The 22,615-nt window shown below is 46.6% G+C and overlaps 1 pseudogene; it reads left to right on the forward strand.

The window, feature by feature from the left end:
- Positions 1–1,384: 1,384 nt before the first annotated feature.
- Positions 1,385–22,349, forward strand: LOC141214454 (mitochondrial fission regulator 2-like; annotated as a pseudogene).
- The last annotated feature ends 266 nt before the right edge of the window (positions 22,350–22,615 follow it).

The raw sequence follows: 22,615 nt of genomic DNA on the forward strand, positions 1-22,615 counted from the left end.
CCTCGATCCAGAGGTGTGGTATTCCACTCCCGGGTAAGGATGGAGTGTGGAACTGGGCTCAGTTAGCTGCATGCACCACACTCACCCCATTTCCGGGGGACAGACCAACGGTACTCCCACCAGATAGATGTGCAGGTACGACAGCTTCTGTCCCCGGCTGGAGTGGGGAGGGGGGAGGAACATCCTAGTGGTGTAGGAGCAGATAGGGGAGGGACTCTGGGCATAGGTAGGAGCCCATTGGGTGCTTGTCACCTGGGCTCAGGTGTCAGAGGGAGTATATAAGGTGGGCACCATCTTAGGACAAGGTCTTTTTGGTCTGCTCTGTGCAGAGAGGAGCTCAGCCAGAGAGGGCTGACAGGGAGCTGTGGCTCAGTCTGGGCCCAGCTCCAGAGCCAGGCCTGGAGAGGAGGCCTGAAGCAGAGAGAGAGAGAAAGGAGAAGAAGGAGGAACAGAAACACCAGGAGAGGCCCAGAGATGCAAGAGAAGAGGGAACCCTGAGATCCCACGAGTTAACGGGTGAAGGGTTGGCAGAACAGGGTACCGGATCCCAAACTGGTGGAGGCCAATTATCCTCAGCCAGGAACCGGAGGTCGTGGACAAGTTTTGGCGCGACCCCTCGCCATATCCACCAGGAAGGCATACCACGTATAGGGTCAGGGAAGCCGGGAAAGGTTTCACCACCAGAAGGCTCGAGGGAGCTGGACAAAGGTGGATCCCTGGTGGGGACGGCCAGTAGGAAGGAAGAGAGGGGAGCTCAGGACCACGCTCTGGAACTGCCTGGGAGTTGGCCGAGTCCCGCACCTGGTGGACGCAGCACGGCTCGGGTGGTCACTCTTGGCCGAAGTGATCTGAATACCAACTGTGAGTAAAGCTGTGAAAACTGCAATGCACGTCTCTGAGCTTCCTTGTCACACCACTACCACTATCATCATTCCCTGCTTCACCAGCTGCCCTGAGGCTATACCTCTCCCGTTGGGGGTTATACCATCCACGCTGCACAACCACACCACCGGCCTCAGCGGTCTGCCCTGCAGCGGCGGCTTCATAGCTGCAATCAACGGGTGGCGTAGTCGAACTCTATAACATCTTAATGCCGAGCACTGCCTCTTAGTTTGACCACCCTGGGCACGGACCGGGTCACCGCCACGAGGACTACTACCCCTGTCAGATCCGGCTCCGGGTATCCCCCGCATGCGCAACGCAGCACAACATGGCCCAGGGGGCGCGTCACAATGATTTATCAAAACTACAGCAAGGAGCCCAGTAACATCACTGGATTCGGGGTCTCGGCCCCCACATCATGCTGCTCTCAGATGAGGTAGCATAAACCTGGTGACAGATTCCCTTTAGTAACATCAGACACGATCTTCCATCCAACAAGTCAATGGACCCGAATAATTCAGACTCAGGATTTCTGACTATGATGTTGGCCAGGAGAGTGTGTGAAAAGAGTCTCCTTCCTGCAGACGATCATGCCTTTCAGCTTTGGAAGATGAGCTGCTGCAGCAGAGAGTACAGATTGCTGCCATTGTTGCCCTACAACCGTCACAAGCCGCACAGTCTCGTAAGCCATTGTTTTTGTAATCCTTATAAATCACTTAATGGGTTAAACAGGTCAAGCTTTTGCTATGTATTTGGTATGATTTGATCTCGTTTTTGTTTCTCAGATACAGAATCAATGTGCTCATTTAGCTGCCCAGGTAATGCCCTCTCACCCCCATCTTCAGCTTCTCCACCACTTTCCGCACAGTTTTTGCAATTTACAACCCCAGTAGCTCCGCTGCCCCCTCCTCCTCCTCCTCCTCCTCCTCCACCACCCCCAGTCCCATCTTCCCAACTAAAATCTGCACTTGATATTATAAGAGAACGTAAAGCTTCTCACAAATGCAGCCCGACGGAAAGTGAGGCTTCAGAGAAAGGCAGTGTGGATCAGCTCCCCAGTATGATGGATGTGTTAAAAGGCATGAATTCCATCAAGCTTCGGGCGGTCGAAAGGTCATTTTATAGATTTTCTTTAAATATATATTTTTTATTACAGACATGCGTGAAATAGAATGAAGGAGAAAACTGTAAAAAAAAAAAAAATCTGTCACTGAGCCTGCATCTTTCCCTGCACATGACTGCTGATCTCATGAGCTGTCATGTGCCTTTAACAGCCGCAGTCGGATCCGAGATCCACCCGCAGCTGTTAACCAGTTAAATACCGCTGTCAATCACTAGCAGTGGCATTTAATACACACCTGCCAGAAGCTCGTCACAAGACACACCCATAGGCGTCCCTGTCATGTGATTGCGGGGTGCCAATGTGTTGTCATGACAGCCGGGGGTCTGCAGAAGACCCCTGGCTGTCATTGTAGATCCCCTGTGGCCGGCATTCATAGGAGATTGTGATTTCTGCTATACATAGCAGTGCTGAAGCCCTGCTATGTGTAGCACAGGTAATCAGATGATTGCAGCTTCAAGTCTCCTAAGAGGACTATTGCTGCCAGTAAAAAGTAAAAAAAGTTTTAAAAAACATAAAGGTTTAAATCACGCCCTTTTGCCCTATTGAAAATAAAACCATTAAAAAAATATACGCATATTTGGTATCGCTGTATTCAGAAATCTCCGATCTATCAAAATATAAAGTAAATTAATCAGATCGGTAAACGGCGTAACGACAAAAAAAATCTAAACTCCAGAATTATGTTTTTCTTTTTTTGCCTCCGCAAACATAACAGGCGATCAAAACATTGTATCTACCTCAAAATTATATAAATAAAAACGTCCGCTGAGGGCGCAAAAAATAAGCCCTAACCTGGCCCTAGACCCGAAAAATGGAGATGCTACGGGTCTCGGAAAATGGCGACATAAGCGATTTTTTTTAATTTTTTTTTTACAAACTTCTGATTTTTTTTTTCACCACTCACATATAAAAGAACCAATACATGTTTGGTATCTATGAACTCGTACTGACCTGGGAATCATAATGGCTGGTCAGCTTTAGCATTTAGTGAACATGGTAAATAAAAAAAAAAAATTACAATTGTGGAAATGCACTTTTTTGCAATTTCACCGCACTTGGAATTTTTTTCCCGTTTTCCAGTACACGATATGGTAAAATAAATGATGTCAATCAAAAGAACAACTTGTCCCGCAAAAAAAAAAGGTACCGTACAGACCAAAAGTTTGGACACACCTTCTCATTTAAAGATTTTTCTGTATTTTCATGACTATGAAAATTGTACATTCACACTGAAGACATCAAAACTATGAATTAACACATGTGGAATTATATACTTAACAAAAAAGTGTGAAACAACTGAAAATATGTCTTATATTCTAGGTTTTTCAAAGTAGCCACCTTTTGCTTTGATAACTGCTTTGCACACTCTTGGCATTCTCTTGATGAGCTTCAAGAGGTAGTCACCGGAAATGGTCTTCCAACAATCTTGAAGGAATTCCCAGAGATGATTAGCACTTGTTGGCCCTTTTGCCTTCACTCTGCGGTCCAGCTCACCCCAAACCATCTTGATTGGGTTCAAGTCTGGTGACTGTGGAGGCCAGGTCATCTGGTGTAGCACCCCATCACTCTCCTTCTTGGTCAAATAGCCCTTACACAGCCTGGAGGTGTGTTTGGGTTCATCGTCATGTTGAAAAATAAATGATGGTCCAACTAAACGCAAACCAGATGGAATAGCATGCCGCTGTAAGATGCTGTGATAGCCATGCTTGTTCAGTATGCCTTCAATTTTGAATAAATCCCCAACAGTGTCACCAGCAAAGCACCCCCACACCATCACACCTCCTCATCCATGCTTCACGGTGGGAACCAGGCATGTAGAGTCCATTCTTTCACCTTTTCTGCGTCGCACAAAAACACGGTGGTTGGAACCAAAGATCTCAAATTTGGACTCATCAGACCAAAGCTCAGATTTCCACTGGTCTAATGTCCATTCCTTGTGTTCTTTAGCCCAAACAAGTCTCTTCTGCTTGTTGCCTGTCCTTAGCAGTGATTTCCTAGCAGCTATTTTACCATGAAGGCCTGCTGCCCAAAGTCTCCTCTTAACAGTTGTTGAAGAGAAGTGTCTGCTGCTAGAACTCTGTGTGGCATTGACCGGGTCTCTAATCTGAGCTGCTGTTAACCTGTGATTTCTGAGGCTGGTGACTCGGATAAACTTATCCTCAGAAGCAGAGGTGACTCTTGGTCTTCCTTTCCTGGGGAAGTCCTCATGCGAGCCAGTTTCTTTAAACCAGACAATGTGAACTGAGGTCTAAGATGGCAGACATACAAGAAACAGAGGCATGTTCACACTAGCAAAAAAGAAGCAAGACAAAAATATATCTCATACCCTACCATAATTATATATAAATGTAAAGCAAAATTGCATAATAAATATAGGGTACTTAGTGAACTATTTTTGATCAAAAAAAGTATACAAGCCGTCCCACCAGCGGCAAGGTGACCCTAAATTGGGACGGTACCTATACTGCCTATATTAAAAACCTTACTGTATATCAAAGTTGAAGTAATGCATATAAAAGGGTAGACAAATAGGACCGGGTCCCAACTCCAGACCACCTAGGCCCGTGGTAAGCTACATATATACCAATCAGCTCAACAAAGGGCATGCCACACCCTTAAATTGCACAGAATGCAAACAAGTCAAAAAACCAGACAATGTGAACTGAGGTCTAAGATGGCAGACATACAAGAAACAGAGGCATGTTCACACTAGCAAAAAAGAAGCAAGACAAAAATATATCTCATACCCTACCATAATTATATATAAATGTAAAGCAAAATTGCATAATAAATATAGGGTACTTAGTGAACTATTTTTGATCAAAAAAAGTATACAAGCCGTCCCACCAGCGGCAAGGTGACCCTAAATTGGGACGGTACCTATACTGCCTATATTAAAAACCTTACTGTATATCAAAGTTGAAGTAATGCATATAAAAGGGTAGACAAATAGGACCGGGTCCCAACTCCAGACCACCTAGGCCCGTGGTAAGCTACATATATACCAATCAGCTCAACAAAGGGCATGCCACACCCTTAAATTGCACAGAATGCAAACAAGTCAAAAAACCAGACAATGTGAACTGAGGTCTAAGATGGCAGACATACAAGAAACAGAGGCATGTTCACACTAGCAAAAAAGAAGCAAGACAAAAATATATCTCATACCCTACCATAATTATATATAAATGTAAAGCAAAATTGCATAATAAATATAGGGTACTTAGTGAACTATTTTTGATCAAAAAAAGTATACAAGCCGTCCCACCAGCGGCAAGGTGACCCTAAATTGGGACGGTACCTATACTGCCTATATTAAAAACCTTACTGTATATCAAAGTTGAAGTAATGCATATAAAAGGGTAGACAAATAGGACCGGGTCCCAACTCCAGACCACCTAGGCCCGTGGTAAGCTACATATATACCAATCAGCTCAACAAAGGGCATGCCACACCCTTAAATTGCACAGAATGCAAACAAGTCAAAAAACCAGACAATGTGAACTGAGGTCTAAGATGGCAGACATACAAGAAACAGAGGCATGTTCACACTAGCAAAAAAGAAGCAAGACAAAAATATATCTCATACCCTACCATAATTATATATAAATGTAAAGCAAAATTGCATAATAAATATAGGGTACTTAGTGAACTATTTTTGATCAAAAAAAGTATACAAGCCGTCCCACCAGCGGCAAGGTGACCCTAAATTGGGACGGTACCTATACTGCCTATATTAAAAACCTTACTGTATATCAAAGTTGAAGTAATGCATATAAAAGGGTAGACAAATAGGACCGGGTCCCAACTCCAGACCACCTAGGCCCGTGGTAAGCTACATATATACCAATCAGCTCAACAAAGGGCATGCCACACCCTTAAATTGCACAGAATGCAAACAAGTCAAAAAACCAGACAATGTGAACTGAGGTCTAAGATGGCAGACATACAAGAAACAGAGGCATGTTCACACTAGCAAAAAAGAAGCAAGACAAAAATATATCTCATACCCTACCATAATTATATATAAATGTAAAGCAAAATTGCATAATAAATATAGGGTACTTAGTGAACTATTTTTGATCAAAAAAAGTATACAAGCCGTCCCACCAGCGGCAAGGTGACCCTAAATTGGGACGGTACCTATACTGCCTATATTAAAAACCTTACTGTATATCAAAGTTGAAGTAATGCATATAAAAGGGTAGACAAATAGGACCGGGTCCCAACTCCAGACCACCTAGGCCCGTGGTAAGCTACATATATACCAATCAGCTCAACAAAGGGCATGCCACACCCTTAAATTGCACAGAATGCAAACAAGTCAAAAAACCAGACAATGTGAACTGAGGTCTAAGATGGCAGACATACAAGAAACAGAGGCATGTTCACATTAGCAAAAAAGAACCTTGCGGCAAGGTTTTTAATATAGGCAGTATAGGTACCGTCCCAATTTAGGGTCACCTTGCCGCTGGTGGGACGGCTTGTATACTTTTTTTGATCAAAAATAGTTCACTAAGTACCCTATATTTATTATGCAATTTTGCTTTACATTTATATATAATTATGGTAGGGTATGAGATATATTTTTGTCTTGCTTCTTTTTTGCTAGTGTGAACATGCCTCTGTTTCTTGTATGTCTGCCATCTTAGACCTCAGTTCACATTGTCTGGTTTTTTGACTTGTTTGCATTCTGTGCAATTTAAGGGTGTGGCATGCCCTTTGTTGAGCTGATTGGTATATATGTAGCTTACCACGGGCCTAGGTGGTCTGGAGTTGGGACCCGGTCCTATTTGTCTACCCTTTTATATGCATTACTTCAACTTTGATATACAGTAAAGTTTTTAATATAGGCAGTATAGGTACCGTCCCAATTTAGGGTCACCTTGCCGCTGGTGGGACGGCTTGTATACTTTTTTTGATCAAAAATAGTTCACTAAGTACCCTATATTTATTATGCAATTTTGCTTTACATTTATATATAATTATGGTAGGGTATGAGATATATTTTTGTCTTGCTTCTTTTTTGCTAGTGTGAACATGCCTCTGTTTCTTGTATGTCTGCCATCTTAGACCTCAGTTCACATTGTCTGGTTTTTTGACTTGTTTGCATTCTGTGCAATTTAAGGGTGTGGCATGCCCTTTGTTGAGCTGATTGGTATATATGTAGCTTACCACGGGCCTAGGTGGTCTGGAGTTGGGACCCGGTCCTATTTGTCTACCCTTTTATATGCATTACTTCAACTTTGATATACAGTAAGGTTTTTAATATAGGCAGTATAGGTACCGTCCCAATTTAGGGTCACCTTGCCGCTGGTGGGACGGCTTGTATACTTTTTTTGATCAAAAATAGTTCACTAAGTACCCTATATTTATTATGCAATTTTGCTTTACATTTATATATAATTATGGTAGGGTATGAGATATATTTTTGTCTTGCTTCTTTTTTGCTAGTGTGAACATGCCTCTGTTTCTTGTATGTCTGCCATCTTAGACCTCAGTTCACATTGTCTGGTTTTTTGACTTGTTTGCATTCTGTGCAATTTAAGGGTGTGGCATGCCCTTTGTTGAGCTGATTGGTATATATGTAGCTTACCACGGGCCTAGGTGGTCTGGAGTTGGGACCCGGTCCTATTTGTCTACCCTTTTATATGCATTACTTCAACTTTGATATACAGTAAGGTTTTTAATATAGGCAGTATAGGTACCGTCCCAATTTAGGGTCACCTTGCCGCTGGTGGGACGGCTTGTATACTTTTTTTGATCAAAAATAGTTCACTAAGTACCCTATATTTATTATGCAATTTTGCTTTACATTTATATATAATTATGGTAGGGTATGAGATATATTTTTGTCTTGCTTCTTTTTTGCTAGTGTGAACATGCCTCTGTTTCTTGTATGTCTGCCATCTTAGACCTCAGTTCACATTGTCTGGTTTTTTGACTTGTTTGCATTCTGTGCAATTTAAGGGTGTGGCATGCCCTTTGTTGAGCTGATTGGTATATATGTAGCTTACCGCGGGCCTAGGTGGTCTGGAGTTGGGACCCGGTCCTATTTGTCTACCCTTTTAGATGCATTACTTCAACTTTGATATACAGTAAGGTTTTTAATATAGGCAGTATAGGTACCGTCCCAATTTAGGGTCACCTTGCCGCTGGTGGGACGGCTTGTATACTTTTTTTGATCAAAAATAGTTCACTAAGTACCCTATATTTATTATGCAATTTTGCTTTACATTTATATATAATTATGGTAGGGTATGAGATATATTTTTGTCTTGCTTCTTTTTTGCTAGTGTGAACATGCCTCTGTTTCTTGTATGTCTGCCATCTTAGACCTCAGTTCACATTGTCTGGTTTTTTGACTTGTTTGCATTCTGTGCAATTTAAGGGTGTGGCATGCCCTTTGTTGAGCTGATTGGTATATATGTAGCTTACCACGGGCCTAGGTGGTCTGGAGTTGGGACCCGGTCCTATTTGTCTACCCTTTTATATGCATTACTTCAACTTTGATATACAGTAAGGTTTTTAATATAGGCAGTATAGGTACCGTCCCAATTTAGGGTCACCTTGCCGCTGGTGGGACGGCTTGTATACTTTTTTTGATCAAAAATAGTTCACTAAGTACCCTATATTTATTATGCAATTTTGCTTTACATTTATATATAATTATGGTAGGGTATGAGATATATTTTTGTCTTGCTTCTTTTTTGCTAGTGTGAACATGCCTCTGTTTCTTGTATGTCTGCCATCTTAGACCTCAGTTCACATTGTCTGGTTTTTTGACTTGTTTGCATTCTGTGCAATTTAAGGGTGTGGCATGCCCTTTGTTGAGCTGATTGGTATATATGTAGCTTACCACGGGCCTAGGTGGTCTGGAGTTGGGACCCGGTCCTATTTGTCTACCCTTTTATATGCATTACTTCAACTTTGATATACAGTAAGGTTTTTAATATAGGCAGTATAGGTACCGTCCCAATTTAGGGTCACCTTGCCGCTGGTGGGACGGCTTGTATACTTTTTTTGATCAAAAATAGTTCACTAAGTACCCTATATTTATTATGCAATTTTGCTTTACATTTATATATAATTATGGTAGGGTATGAGATATATTTTTGTCTTGCTTCTTTTTTGCGAGCCAGTTTCTTTGTAGCGATTGATGGTTTTTGCAACTGCACTTGGGGACACTTTCAAAGTTTGCCCAATTTTTCGGACTGACTGACCTTCATTTCTTAAAGTAATGATGGCCACTCGTTTTTCTTTACTTAGCTGCTTTTTTCTTGCCATAATAAAAATTCTAACAGTCTATTCAGTAGGACTATCAGCTATGTATCCACCAGACTTCTTCACAACACAACTGATGGTCCCAACCCCATTTATAAGGCAAGAAATCCCACTGATTAAACCTGACAGGGCACACCTGTGAAGTGAAAACCATTGACGGTGACTACCTCTTGAAGCTCATCAAGAGAATGCCAAGAGTTTGCAGAGCAGTCATCAAAGCAAAAGGTGGCTACTTTGAAGAACCTAGAATATAAGACATATTTTCAGTTGGTTCACACTTTTTTGTTAGGTATATAATTTCACATGTGTTAATTCATAGTTTTGATGCCTTCAGTGTGAATGTACAATTTTCATAGTCATGAAAAAACAGAAAAATCTTTAAATGAGAAGGTGTGTCAATCTTTTGGTCTGTACTGTATATTGACAAAAAATAAAAAACTTGGCTCTGGGAATAAGAGTAGAAAAAAATGAAAGGGCAAAAACAGAAAATTGCAAGGTCATGAATGGGGTTAACAATGCTGTACCCTTCTCTGGAAGTCCCACATATAATGAATGTAGCAGTGGCGTGAATGCTTGAGAAGGCTCAAATATAATGTGTCTCTTCCAAGCCCCATTCATGGTGGGGGTCTTCCATGCGGACCTCCTGCGATCAGCAGGCTTATCCTGTGGATATGACTAGCCCAGGGGAATGGGGATGACTCGGTACCCGGGCCTTTAGCCTGGCCTTTAGGGATGTCATGGTGGTCGGCTCCCGGGCCCGTACTCTGGGCCTCTCTTTTAAAAGGGTTGGTGTTGTAAAAGAAAGAGTTTGTGACGCCACCTGTGGCTTCTGGTGAGGATCACCAGTGCTGCGCAGTCCACTGAGGCAGGTGATAAGGCAGCTTGATGGTATAGCTCCCCACAGGTAGAGCTGGGCCTCAGGGCAGTATAGGAACGGGGATGCAGGACAAAGAGACTCCGCCGGGCCAGATCAAGAACAGGGATGGACACAATAGTCACTTCAGTACCTTTTACTGGTGGAATTTCAGGCACTCCCAGGAGCACTGTAGGGTGAAGGTTGTATGTCCAGATCCTCCCCAATGAGCAGGTTTTGGGCCTCCTGGTTCTGGCTTCTGCGTAGTAAGTTTCTGACCTGCCTGGAGCTAGGCCTAACTTTGTCTCTGTCCTGCGCTGGCTGACCTTGTGGTAGGGCCTTCTCTTGGAGAGCACGCTCACGACCTACGGGGCCTATGTGTCTCCTGGCTCTGGTACGTATCAGCACTTTAGCGATCCTGGGACCTGTAGTTCTCCAGGGATTCCAGTTTATCTTACTGGGTCGTGGAGATCCCGGCAAGCTTCGGACCCGGGGTCCGGTAACTACTTCTTCTTCGGGGTGAGCTAGTTAAGCTCCTCTGCCCCCTATGAACTAACTCTCTACTCTTCGCCTTCGGCCTACTCGGACCCTCAATAGGCTACTCACACTAACGGCAGCGTGCCGCGTTTCACCGATCTTATGGCGCCGACACACCTACAGCTCACCTCACTGAGCTACACGTGAGTCTAGAACGTGCTCCACTGCAGACTGACCTCTCTCAGGCTTTTGCACTGCAGGAACTCTCACAACAGGTTTGCTTTCTGTCGTCTCCAGTCTAGACTAACTGCTGCCTGGCTCCACCTTCCCTTATATATCTCCCTAAGGAGCTCCCTCTGGTGGTCTGAGGTGGAAGTTGGAGATGTGTGAATGGTTATGGGGGCCTCTTGTGGAGGAATCCTTCAGTACACCCTCCTGGGTCTGTGATACCAAGCACAGCTGGGCTTCACATTCCCCCCTAGTTAAACTCAGCACTCCCGGGCTGAAGTACATTTTATAACAACAGTAACAATAGGAAACATAAGCAATACTAGAACACTCTTCCCTTTATGGGAGGCACGGATCTTAAACGTTGCAGAAACAATACAAATACAGAGTGTCCTCAGAATCCAAGTCTCCTATGGTGAGGTTCCCATACAGGATGTCCATCTCACAAGGTAGAGTACTTTGGTAGTTTTGAGGGACCTGTCCTAAACCCTCTACGCAGGCCCTGGGGTGGCTGCAGGGCATGAAGATCCGAGTTGGACCTCCAAAAGAGCCACTCCAGATAGGTTTTCCTTCTGAGGTCACCTGAAAGGGGCACTCCAGGGAGCGCAATTATATACAATAAGAGTTTTTGGGCTGCACACAGTCCTCAGCCATGCAGTTCATTATGCAAATAAAGAATTAATAGGAAAAAGCACAAATTGATAAGCATGCATGAAAACAAACAGTTACGCAATACATTACAATTTAATACTCAATACCCCAGGGGTAACTATCTACATTCTCTGAAATTTTGCTACTTTACTCAGTGTACCTAGCAGGAGGTTTACCTCTTGTGCTGCGTACTGATCTGCATAGTGTTGTGGTTAGTGGAGTGTCAGTATCTGTATCCTCAGTTACCCTACCAGTTTTACATGTAACCATGTTGTAAAATTGCCTTAACCTCTCTCTTGGACTGGCAAGTCTACCATTGGCTGGGCCCTCTTGCTCCGCTCCTGCCGGGGATCCTTCATCCGGGGATACTTCTTGAGCTGGCTCTTCTGCAGCACTTACAGGTTCAACTTGCTGTGGAGGGTTTTCTGGCTGTTCATAGAATTGGAGTACTGGAATAATTACTGCACCTCCTATTTGAGGCCAATCCGCTGGGAAGTCTCCAAGGTCAGTGTGTATCACTGTTTCTTTAGGTTCTTCCTGGGTTGTGAAAGACACTTCTTCCTGAGTCTTTAGTAGATGTAGACACAACTTCAGGTGGTCCCTAGATATTGTCGCAGTTGTTCTTCCTCCATCTTTGCTGATCAAACACGTCTTCCTGTTGTCAAACCTTGAATTCAACACAGTGTAGGGTTCTCTCTCCCACTGGTCATCAAGCTTGTGTTTCCTCCGCTTCCTTTTCAATACCACTTCTCCTGGTGTGAAGGGTTCTGCTGGTGCACTTCTGTTGTATTGTGCCTCTTGTTTATCCCTCACCCGAGTGAGACTGTCTTCGACACAGGCTTGGACTCTCCTGTACTGCTCCTGTCTGGTCGTGTCCCAGTCCTCAGTGGTCACATCAGCTTCAGGTTCTACCACACCAAGCTTCAGGTCCATGGGCAACTTCCCTGGTCTTGCACGCATGAGATATGCCGGAGTGCAATTGGTGGAACTTACTGGTATGTGATTATACAGATCCACTAGGTCAGGTAGTAGGTCTGGCCACTGGCTTCTCTCTTCTAGTGGTATGGTCTTCAGTAGATCGATGATGATGTTATTCATCTTTTCACAGAGACCGTTAGTTTGGGGGTGGTACGGTGTAGTCCTGATCTTTTTATACCCGTACAGATGGCAGAACTCTTTGAACAATTCAGCCTCAAAGGCCGTGCCTTGGTCAGTCAGTACCTGTCCAGGCTATCCATGGGACCTGCAGAAGTACGCTTGGAACGTCTTAGCTGCTGTCTCTGCTGTCAGGTCTTTGATAGGGGAGACCACCAGGACCCTGGAGTAGTGATCCACCATGGTCAGGGCATAGGAGTATCCTGACCGACTGGGTGACAACTTGACATGGTCCAGGGCCACGATCTCCAGAGGGCGAGTCGTCTTGATGGGTTGCAGGGGTGCCTTCTGGCTGCTGTAGTCTTTTCTTCTGAGGCTACAGGGTCCACAGTCTCTGCACCACCTCTCAATGAAGCTGCGCATCCCCACCCAGTAGAATCGACACTTCAACAGGGTCTCTAGCTTTTTCTACCCAAAGTGCCCCGCCTGATCGTGGTAGGTCTCCAACACCATCTGGATGTCCGTCTTGGGGACCACTATCTGCCACACCATCTCGAGGGTTTTGGGATTGACGTACCTCCGGCACAACTTCTCACGGTAGATAAACAGCCGGCTTCTCTCATTCCACAGCTGCTTTGCTTGGAGAGCCGCATCCTTCTCCAGGGAGGAACCTTCTTGGGTTATCAGCTCCTTGATACGGCTGACAACCGGGTCGCTGTCCTGGGTCTCTTTCCAGCTGTGGTGAGGCAAGGGGTTTAACGTCTTACCGCGTTGCTTCCTGGAGGCTCGTAGCTCGTGGGCCATCCCATTCCGGTGGAAGGCAGGTAGTTCAACCTCTTCCAGGTCATCCACTTCTTCTTCTGTGTCTGACTGGTGAGGCATCCTGGACAGGGCATCGGCGTTGGCGTTCTTGCGGCCCGCCCGGTACTTTATGGTGAATTGGTAGTTTGACAGCCGAGCCATCCATCGCTATTCCATGGCTCCCAGCTTGGCTGTTTGAAGATGAGTTAAGGGGGTATTGTCAGTGTAGGCAGTAAACTTGCTGGAGGCTAGGTAGTGCTTGAACTTTTCTGTGATGGCCCAGACCAAGGCCAGGAACTCCAACTTGAAGCTGCTATAGTTCTCTGGGTTCCTCTCGGTCGGGCGGAGCTTCCTGCTTGCATACGCGATGACTTTCTCCTGGCCATTCTGCTTCTGACTTAAGACAGTGCCCAGGCCTTCATTGCTGGCATCTGTATACAGCAGGAATGTTTGGCTGTAGTCAGCGTAGGCTAGGATCTCATCACCTGTCAGGATCTCCTTCATCTCTTGAAATGATTCAGCCTGTTCTTTACCCCAGTGGAATGGAGGGTTTTTGCTTTTGGGGGACTGCCCTACCAGGAGGTCTTGCAGAGGAGCTGCCTTCTTAGTGTAGTCCTTTACAAACCTCCGGTAGTATCCGACTAGTCCCAAGAACTGACGCACCTCCTTGAGGTTCTTCGGCTCCGGCCACTTCTGGATGGCAGTAACTTTCTCCGGGTCTGGTGCTACCCCTTCCGGACTGACAATGTGCCCCAGGTACTGTACCTTTCTCTTGAGCAGGTGGCACTTTGAGGGCTTCAACTTCATCCCGTACCGGGACAGTGACTCAAATACCTCTGCCAGGTGTTTCAGGTGGTCCTCGTACGTTCTGGAGTACACAATTACGTCATCCAGGTAAAGTAACACAGTCTCGAAGATGCGGTGTCCCAGGCAGCACTCCATCAGTCTCTGGAACGTTCCGGGGGCATTTTAGAGTCAAAACGGCATGCTGTTGAACTCGCAGAGTCCCATCGGGGTGGTGAAGGCCGTCTTCTCCCGATTCTCCTCAGCCACAGCGACCTGCCAGTAACCACTAATGAGGTCAAGGGTAGAAAAGTAATTTGCAGACTTTAAGGCAGTTAGGGACTCTTCTATGCGTGGTAAAGGGTATGCATCTTTATGTGTAATGCGATTTACTTGACGGTAATCTACACACATTCTCATGCTCCCATCCTTTTTCCTAACCAGCACTAGGGGAGCCGCCCAGGGACTACAACTATCCCTAATTACTCCCGCCTTCCTCATGTCATGCAGCATTTCTTTTGCCTTCTGGTAGTGAGCTGGGGGTATAGGCCTATAACGTTCTTTAATTGGGGAATGGTTGCCTGTGGAGATATGATGTTGAACCCCCTTAACCCTCCCAAAGTCAAGTGGATGTTTACTGAACACCTGCGAGTATTCTTGAACCACCCGGTGTACACCCTGTTTTTGATGGGCAGGAGTGGTGTCTGTCCCAACATGGAGCTGTTGACACCAATCCTCCACCTGGGTTGCAGGGTCATTATCTTCCACTTCTTCTGGTGAAGTTAAGGACTCCGCCACATGGATACAGTTGTTGTTGACAGCATGTAGTTTAGCAACAGTGGCATAACGTGGCAGTTTGACCTCATCTTCCCCTAGGTTAAGAAGACGGACAGGCACCCTCCCATTACGTACATCTACCACCCCCCTGGCGGTTAAGAGCGTGGGTCTGTGCTCAGAGCAAAGGGGTTCTACTACCGCCTGGTAGCTCTGTCCTCTAAGACCTATGGCAGCTCTACACCAGATGAGCATTTCACTCATTGGGGGAACAACAATGGGTATAGGGTCTGTTACCCTCACGTTACCGATTTCACCATCTGTTAATTGTACTTGCTGTTGATACATCAAGACGCGGATTTCTCTCTGCAGCGCCCTCCTCTGTCTCGGTCTGGCAGTGTCAGCGATCTCTTGGAGCAAGAACACAACCTCTCCCAAACAGTTACCAACAACATTAGTGCCTAGTACCATATATGGGTTGCTGTCATCAGGGTTAGTCTCCACTACAATAAGTCCCTGGTCCTTCAGCTCCACTCTCCCCACCTTACAGTCACATTCTTAACCCCGAGTAGGTTAAGGGGGAGTCCATTTGATGCATATACAGACAAATTTGGAGCTGGCGGACGCAGATCGTCCATGGACCAGTACCTCTTGTAGAGGACTTCAGGTATGATGGTTACCTGAGATCCTGTGTCCAGCAGGGCATGCATCGGGATCCCGTCCAATACAATGGACAGGAAAGGTCTTCCTCCGACGAACCTGTTGTACCAGTCTGATGGACCTGGTGAGTCTACTCCTGGGTGGCGGCCTTCGGACCCAGGGTTTTCTCGTTTAAGGGACAATTCAGGGCGATGTGTCCTGTCTTATGGCATCGGTAACAGATCGGTTCCCTTGGTGGACGGCGTTGGTCACTGGTCCTCGGCGAGGGTGGTGTTGGCCTCCTCCTCCTCCGCATCCAGGGGACATCCTCAGGGCTATCAGCTAGCAGGATCTTCCCTCCTCCCTCAGGCTCCGTCCGCAGCTGCAGGGCACTCAGCACGGTGGTCAGGGTTTTACTCAACTGACGCACCTCTGAGCGCAGACTGTCCAGGTCTTTAGGGGACGTTGTTGGAACCTTAGCTTCAGCAGTCACTGGAGAAAAGGTGGGCGTTGCAGGCTCTGGGGTTGCCCCACCCTGGTAACATTGGATGGCATTTGTCTCCAGGGGCTGTAGTCCTTTTATAGCCATGTCCTTTAGATTGTCAAAGGTGGCATCTGGATGATCCAGGGACCACCAACGCACAGTCCTGCTCTCCTCTGGAGACTTCAGTCCCCGGACAAACTGTTCCTTCAGCATTTTGTTCTCATTCTCAAAGCTGGTCGGACTAACCTGGTTCAGAGCCCGCAGGGCCCCTTGAAGATGCCAGGCGTAGTCACGAACATAGTCCTCTGGTTGTTGGGAGCAGCTGTAGAACCTCATCCGGAGGTCCGCCTCAGTAAGGTCCTCAAAGACAGTATGTAGTTTTTGGAATATTGCGGACACTATCCCCGGTCTGCGGCCGACCATGTTTCCACTTCCCGCTCCGCAGCACCGGTCAGCTGTCCTAATACAACGGCAGCTCTTTGTTTGCCGGTCATAGAGTACATGTCCAAAATACCACATATCTTCCGCTTAAATCCAGACAGGGTATCTGGTTTGCCGTTGTACTGGCGGAGCCACTTTTCTCCAGGAATGTACGGTAAAGTCATAGGAATAACAGGTGTTACAGGCGCTGCTGGTGGAGCGGCGGCTTCGGCCTGCCCATTATCGGGGACGTTGACCGGTAGGTCGGCGTTCTGCTGTTCGACGGACATCTTAGCGCCCCCCTAGTTAACCGTGGCCTACCTTCTGGTTTTTCTTCCGGTAGGCCGCAGCTCCGCAGGTGACGGTTGTCTTCAGGACCTTGCGTCGCTTGCATCCTACGTCAGAGCGTTCAGCGACGCTCCGTACAGGACCTGGCGCTTCCTGATTTGACATCAAGGCGTGGGGTGTGTCCGGGACTTCGTGCTCTTTTGCAGGTACGCCCCTTATTTTCCCGCGGTTACGCCCTTCTTCTCGCTCAACGGCCCAACAATGGCGGCTATCTTCACCACAACTTTTCGTACACAGTTCAAAATAAAGGCGCACAGTACCCGGTGGCAACGGGCAAAACACGGTGTCGTTGCAGTGGGCACGTGATCCTGTTTGCGACGCCAGGAAAGAGATGACTAGCCCAGGGGAATGGGGATGACTCGGTACCCGGGCCTTTAGGGATGTCGCGGTGGTCGGCTCCCGGGCCCGTACTCTGAGCCTCTCTTTTAAAAGGGTTGGTCTTGTAAAAGAAAGAGTTCGTGACGCCACCTGTGGCTTCTGGTGAGGATCACCAGCGCTGCGCAGTCCACTGAGGCTGGTGATAAGGCAGCTTGATGGTATAGCTCCCCACAGGTAGAGCTGGGCCTCAGGGCAGTATAGGAACGGGGATGCAGGACAAAGAGACTCCGCCGGGCCAGATCAAGAACAGGGACGGACACAATAGTCACTTCAGTACCTTTTACTGGTGGAATTTCAGGCACTCCCCGGAGCACTGTAGGGTGAAGGGTGTATGTCCGGATCCTCCCCAATGAGCAGGTTTTGGGCCTCCTGGTTCTGGCTTCTGCGTAGTAAGTTTCTGACCTGCCTGGAGCTAGGCCTAACTTTGTCTCTGTCCTGCGCTGGCTGACCTTGTGGTAGGGCCTTCTCTTGGAGTGCACGCTCCCAACCTACGGGGCCTATGTGTCTCCTGGCTCTGGTACATATCAGCACTTTAGCGCTCCTGGGACCTGTAGTTCTCCAGGGATTCCAGTTTATCTTACTGGGTCGTGGAGATCCTGGCAAGCTTCGGACCCGGTGTCCGGTAACTACTTCTTCTTCGGGGTGAGCTAGTTAAGCTCCTCTGCCCCCTATGAACTAACTCTCTACTCTTCGCCTTCGGCCTACTCGGACCCTCAATAGGCTACTCACACTAACGGCAGCGTGCCGCGTTTCACCGATCTTATGGCGCCGGCACACCTAAAGCTCACCTCACTGAGCTACACGTGAGTCTAGAACGTGCTCCACTGCAGACTGACCTCTCTCAGGCTTTTGCACTGCAGGAACTCTCACAACAGGTTTGCTTTCTGTCGTCTCCAGTCTAGACTAACTGCTGCCTGGCTCCACCTTCCCTTATATATCTCCCTAAGGAGCTCCCTCTGGTGGTCTGAGGTGGAAGGTGGAGATGTGTGAATGGTTATGGGGGCCTCTTGTGGAGGAATCCTTCAATACACCCTCCTGGGTCTGTGATACCAAGCACAGCTGGGCTTCACAGATAGGTGATAACTTGCAAAGTTAAAATTAACTTATGCAAACATGATTTCAATAATTATATTAGGTTTAACATTTCAGAGTAGTCTGTCCCTAATCATAAATATGCTGTATTAGCCCCACTAATAGGATCTTAGACAAGTCTTTTCAGAAAATGGATAGCAGGTGATTGATTCATTTTTTTAGAAAAAGTCTGTAAAAAAAAATCTTATTAGACATAGCAGCAATGAACGAAAAGTGGTTTGTATGAAGAGCTAAGTTATAGCCTGTCAGCCCGTCTGTTACAGAATGGCAGTGATGTTTATTTTCACTGCTTTTTCACTTTAGATCCCCTGGTGGGAAACCCTCAACCAGGAAAGACAAGAAGAGATGTTCACTTAATGATCCCACAGACCCTGCAGCCATTATAGCCAAAGCCTTGAAGCAGAAGTTTGCGCACAGAAATGGTGATGACGCTGTCAATAAAGAAAATAGATCTCATGAGGAGTCTCCGTTCTCCAGTCCTGAAGCCCCAATGGTACTGTTTGTAAATCTTACATGACTGACCAACCAAAAATCAGGCTTATGAAAGATCGTGAATGGAAGGTTTGTTGCTGGATCTTTAAACGGTTTATCCAGGACTATTTTATCTTTTTACTATAAGCCTAAAAACTAACAGGCAGGTTGTTACTAACAGTGGCAACTACCTGCCTGTTGTATCCGGTGCCGGCTCGGAGAGGTCACCGACCACTGTCGCCGGCGATTCAGCTGCTCCAAGTCAACAGAGCAGCTCTTCTTCTTCCAGGCTGCTCTGTTGATGGGGCGTGGCTACCGACGTTAGGCAACTTGTGAGTCGGCTGCCAATCAGCATGACGTCAGCAGTCACGATCCATCAAGAGACCAGAGCAGAAGAGAAGCCGCTGCTCTGTAGACATGATATTAGCAGAAGCCGCTGAATTGCTGTGACCGCTCTGTGTCAGCAGAGATCTGTGCAGGGCACAACAGACTGGTAGTTAGCAACTACCTACCTGTTAGTTCTTAGGTCAATAGTTAAAAAAATGTAATAGTCCTAGATAACCCCTTTTAACATTATATACTTGGCAGCAATTATCTATCGTGTGACGTGGCCATAAGACTAAGTCAACTGTATAACATGGTCCTTGACTGTATAACATGGTCTATTACTGACCAGTGATAAGAAAGTATAAAAGCACGGACAACCCCATTTATTTGAAATATGGTTCCTAATGTTGGCGGCACTAGCTACAGATATAGACCCTAATTGCTCTATAGGGGTTGTCCATCAATAAAGACAATTTTTTTAAATACTTAAATGCATGCATTTTTAGCTAAAAATAATTTTTTGGAATTGGATTTGATTAAAAATTTTGCACCGTTTGCCTTTTGTAGTCTCTATCTTGCACTGTCTAAGAATCCATCAGTGAGCTTATTATAACAGTTCAATAGGAGAGAACTGTTATAACAAGAGAAGGAGAGTACCTTTTTTTATGTCTTTTTCTGACATCATCTCAGCTGGTTTAAGACCACTGACCACATCAAAGTTGAATGTGCAGGGAAACAAATAGTCTGTAAAAGCCAAATGGTGCAATATATTTAATGAAACCAAAATGCACAAAATATATCTTTAAGTCCACAAAGATGCAACATGCACCAATTGGCAGAACGGGGAATTTTTATCCCCAATGGAGAACTTTTATCCCTGTTACAAAATATGTGCCGCAGGTCAGATGCATGACCGCTGGGAGTCTACCGGAAAAAGCCGAGCAGCTACCTAGGGAATGAATGGAGCAGCTGTCAAGCATGTGCCTTTGCTGAAGCATTCGTCATCGAAACCAATTTTTTACACTGTTGATACTACATAGTAAAAAAAACATAGTTCTTATAGATGCTATATAACCCTTTTAAGGCAACCCACATACTCTAAAATCTAGACCTTTCGGCTGCGTGCCCACGATGCGTTTTTCATGCGTTTCCACTGCGGAATTTCCGCAGTGGAAACTCATTAAAAACGCTTGGTAATCTGCACCACATGGTCCTCAATGGCATTCCGCAATGTCAATGCACATGCTGTGGATTATTCCGCAGCGTTTCTGCGGCGCTCAAAAATCCGCAGCATGTTCATTAATTTTGCGGAAGCGCAGCGGAATTGCCGCCATTGACTTGCATTGAGACGCATATAATCCGTGTCTATACGTTTGTACATGTGGATTATATGCGTTTCTATGTGCGGATGGTACCCAGTTCTGGAGGAGAGAAGACTCTCATCCAGACCTGGGTACCATTGTACCTGTGAAAAAAAGAATAAAATAATAAATAAAGTTTATATTTACCTTCTCGCGGGCCGGCCGGCAGCGCTTATCTTCCAGGACCTGAGATGACGTCGCGATCATGTGACCGCAGGCTGTCTCGCGATATGCCGGCAACCCGGAAGGACCGCGACAACACACGCGGCAGCACATGCGGCAGGGGATCGGTAAGTATAGCTTTATTTTTTACAGTCACACTATATAAATCCATGCTGTTTGCATGGATTTATATAGTGTGACCTAGTTGTCAAGCACTTTCCAAGTGATGCTATCGGGGCTCGGTTAGCTGCATGCATCACACACACCCCATTTCCGAGGGACAGCTCAACGGTGCTCCCATTAGTACAGTAATGCAGGCACGACAAATCATGTCCCTGGCTGGAGTGGGGAGGGGGAAGCACACCCAGTGATGTAGGAGCAGGGGGGGATGGTTTCTGGGCATAGGTAGGAGCCCATTGGTTGGAAGTCACCTGGGCTCATACACAGAGAGGGAGGTATATAAGGTGTCTTCATCTTAGTCGAGTAGAGTCAGTTCAGTCAGGAGGAGAAGAGAAAAGGAGTTCAACCAGGAGGGCTGACAGGGAGCTGTGGCTCAGTCTGGGCCCAGCTCCACGAGGCAGGCCTAGAGTGAAGGCCAGAGCCAGAAGAAAGGACAGAAACAGAAAGGAACAGAAAGGAAAGTAAGAAGGAACAGAACACCAAGAGAGGCCCAGAGACACGAAGGCAGAAGGAAACCTAAGGACCCAGGAGATTACAGGTGACGGGTTGGCAGAACAGGGTACCGGATCCCAAGTTGGTGGAGGCGACTAATCCTTAACCAAGAACCGGTGGTCGCAATCATTTAGTGGTGCGACCCCTTACTACACCTACTAGAAAGGCACACCACATAGGGTCAGGGAAGTGGGTACCCAGCCCTCCCAGGAGAAGATCAGAGGCAGCTGGACAAAAGTAGTGTCATTGGTGGGGCACGGCTGACGAAAGGATAGAAGGGAGTCCTGTGCCACACTCTGGAATTACCTGGGGGTTGACCGAGCCCCCTGCCTGGTGGAAGCAGCACGGCTCGGGCGGTCCTACCTGTGCACAAGTGAACTGGATGAGAACTGTGAGTAAAAAGCTTGAACTGCAACGCCTTGTCTCTGTGCTTTCTCACCGTATGCAGCACTACTGGTACTGGGACGCCCGTGCACCATAACCCCCACCGTCTACTACACTGCCCTGGGGCTTCACTCTTCCCGTCGGGAGTCACACTACCTCAGCTGCATACACCATCAGCCCCAGCGGTCTGCCATGCAGCGGCGGTTCGCACTGACCGCAATCCACGGGTGGCGTAGTCGGACATTATCCCATAAAAGCCCCCACAAAAGACCGCCATTGGCCTGACCACACTGAGCCACGGGCCCGGGTCACCGCCACGGAGACTACAACCCCCAGAAGCCCGGTTCCGGGTGTCCCTCGGCCCAGGGGGCGAGTCAAATGCACGATCTGCATGCATTTTTTCTGGCAAGGGAGATGCAGAAACGCTGCAGAAATTTTCTGCTTCATTTCTGCATCGTGGGCACATACCCTTATTGGGTAGAAGTGTTTTAACTAATTGAATCGTTGACTGATCCTTCACGATTTTCCCAGTGTATATATGAATGTATATCTGGTTCTAACTTTTCCTATGTTCTTCACTTGTAGTTTGGGCGCCACCTGCTTAAGCCTATTGGGAAAAGAACACAGAAGGAAATTACAAGAAAGCAAGTTCATGTCTGAGTTGATGTTCATACCCCTGATGAAGCCATAATCACTTGGCGTAACGCGTAGGTTATTTATATCCTTCCTTTTTCTTTGAGCAGCTTTATTCTTGGCTAGTGTTGAGCGATACCTTCCGATATCGGGAAATATCGGATCGGATTGGATCGGACCGATACCGAAAAAGTATCGGATATCGCCGATTCCGATACCGGAAACCAATGCAAGTCAATGGGACAGAAATATCGGAATGAAAATAAACCCTTTCTTTCCTTGTAGGTTAATTC

The sequence above is a fragment of the Phyllobates terribilis genome, unplaced genomic scaffold (assembly GCF_046119375.1).
Source record: "Phyllobates terribilis strain yellow unplaced genomic scaffold, ASM4611937v1 Scaffold_222__1_contigs__length_3263388, whole genome shotgun sequence".
Taxonomy (NCBI): domain Eukaryota; kingdom Metazoa; phylum Chordata; class Amphibia; order Anura; family Dendrobatidae; genus Phyllobates; species Phyllobates terribilis.